The sequence below is a fragment of the Phascolarctos cinereus genome, unplaced genomic scaffold, assembly GCF_003287225.1.
Source record: "Phascolarctos cinereus isolate Bilbo 61053 unplaced genomic scaffold, phaCin_HiC Scaffold_7;HRSCAF=346, whole genome shotgun sequence".
Classification (NCBI taxonomy): Eukaryota; Metazoa; Chordata; class Mammalia; order Diprotodontia; family Phascolarctidae; genus Phascolarctos; species Phascolarctos cinereus.
In genome coordinates, this window is record NW_027556180.1 from 95,426,556 (window position 1) to 95,429,112 (window position 2,557).

General features: G+C 46.7%; 1 pseudogene; it reads left to right on the forward strand.

Moving 5' to 3' along the window:
- Positions 1–1,517: 1,517 nt before the first annotated feature.
- LOC110196762 (myeloid leukemia factor 2 pseudogene) lies at positions 1,518–2,231 on the forward strand (annotated as a pseudogene).
- The last annotated feature ends 326 nt before the right edge of the window (positions 2,232–2,557 follow it).

A 2,557-nucleotide genomic window follows, 5' to 3' on the forward strand; every position in this document is an offset into this window, starting at 1 on the left:
CTTTCTATTTCTGTTATTTAAAAAATATTACTGACAGTTTCTCTGCAGTCATGTTTACCAGATTTCTGTCATCTTGTTTTTAGTTTTCAGAAACCTGGGATCTTCTAGCACATTCAAACCCATTATCATTCTACTGAAACTCTGGAGCCCTCCACTTTTCCTTTTACTGTAGAGAGCAACACCATCCTCCTAATTCCTCAGGCTAGAAAACTCGGAATCATCCTCAACTCTTCACTATCTCTCATGGCCCATATCTAATCTGTTATTAAGGCCTGTCAATTTCACCTCTACAACATCTATTGTAAATGCCCCCTTCTTTCCTCTGACACTGATACCACACAGGCACTCATCACCTCTTCAATTTCTGCAATAGCTTGCTAGTGAGTCTGTGTGCCTTAGGTCTCTCCCCACTCCAATTCATTCTCTGTTCAGTCACTAAAGTGATTTTTCTGAAAATGTAGGTCCGATCATGTCAACCCTTTACTCAATAAGCAGGTGGCTCCCTACTGCTTCTAGGAACAATTAAAAAAAATGCTTTGTTTAACATACAAAGCCCTTGATAATCTATTTCCCTCCCATGTTTCTAATCTTCTTATACATTAGTCTCTGATAAGACATTGACCTCCTGGTTGTTCCAGGAACGAAACATTTCACCTCTTAACTCCAGGCATTTTCTCTGGCTGTCCACCAGGCCAAGAACAGTCTATATCCTCCACAATGACTAGTGACATACCTAACTTCCCAACCAAAATCCCACCTTCTAAAAGTAATTTTGAATTACCCCTCTTAATTCCAGTGTCTTCTGCCCATTAATTATTTCCTATTTATCTCGTATTAGGCAAGTCACTTGCCTAATACACACACACACACACACACACACACACACACACACAATTGGGTTTGTATGTTGTGCCTCCCATTAGATTGTAAGCTCCTTGATGGCAGGAACTGTCTTTTACCACTTTTTGAATCTTCACAGCTTAGCACAGGGCGTGGCCAATTTTTTTTTTTGACATTGTGTCATTTCAATATTATTGGACTTATTTCGAGGTTTTCTCGGACACTAGAGTGGTTTGACATTTCCTTCTCCATCTCATTTTACAGATGAGGAACTGAGGCAAACAGGGTTAAGTGACTTTCTCAGGGTTATACAGCAAGTGTCTGAGGCCAGATTTGAACTCGTGAAGATGAATCTTCCTTATTCCAGGCCCAGTGCTCTATCCATTATGCCACCTAGTTGTCCCCTGCCTGGTGCATAGCAAGTGCTTAATAAATGTTTACAGAGAGTGGCTGAGCCTGGCTGTGCTTGGGGGTAGCAGGAGCAACCACAGAAGCAGCAGGAGAAAAGGGAGGAGAAGGGAAGGACTGAAGGATCTTTCGGCCTCGCCACCTGCCTCAGTGAGCCCCAGGCCCAGCGGAGCACCCAGTCGGGACTGCGATGGGATGGGCGCCTGATCCTCAGGCCCTTCAGCACCCTGGATCAGGGGGGTTCAGAGCTGCTGGAAGCTGAGAGCAGGATGTTCTGGCTCATGAGGGACAAACAGCGTGAGGATCCCATGTTCCTCATGGACTCTTTTTTCTATTCATCAACAACATACGATTCGGAAGTTGTCCGGAGGCTTTGGTTATAACCCTTTCCTTAGCATCATAGATGGGAGCATACCAGGGGCTCGAACTGCTAGTCAAAGGACACAGGCTGGAGCTGTCTCACCCTTTGGGACCCTGGGAATGACGGGTGGCTTCACTGACAGGTTTGGGATGATAAATGATGTGATCAGGAACTTGGAGCACATGACAGCTGGAGCCAACTGTCAAACCTTTTCATCCTCCATTGTCACTGGGACATGGCGCTCCCAAAGTCTGCCAAGAAACATCTGAGATGCGCTCAGCACCAGGTGGGATCCAGGAGACCAGGAGAACAGTGAAGGACTCTGACAGAGGGCTAGTGCAGGTGTCTGAGACAGGGCATGCATCTTCCGGAGTTGCAGAAATCACCCAGCTGGAGATCAGCAAGAAAGGCAGGACTACAACAATGCAGACGAGAGTGATGCTGAAGCATTTGACAGTGAGTGGAGGAGACATCCCGATACTGCCCACAGAGCCCCTTGGAATTTCCTCGGCGTGAGACAACAGGGGTCGGTGGGAGTAGAAGTGCGGAGGGACCCCCTCGCCTGGATGTACAGGGCACTGAGGATTCCTCCTACCGACAGTCAGCGTGCTATGACTGGTGAGGGCCCCAGGTCCTCTCATAAGTGTTGGTAGGGAAGGGATTTCAGGTGAGAGATGAAGTCCCTCAGTCATTTCTGTGGCATTTGGGGGAAACCCACTTGTTCCTAATATTTTAGAGTGTTGGAGTGGGGTAAAGATCTTCTTTGAGCCTGTTTTGATGATATAGATCTCAGCTGGTCTAGGAAAGGCATTCTCCTAAATTGAAGAGTTGACCACAACCACCAAGACACTCATAAGACTTCTGTCTCTCCCCCCTCCCCCTTTCTTTCCTTCCTTCCTACATGACAAACTTTCTCTTCCACCACCTCTAGGTACAGTCTGTGAGGGA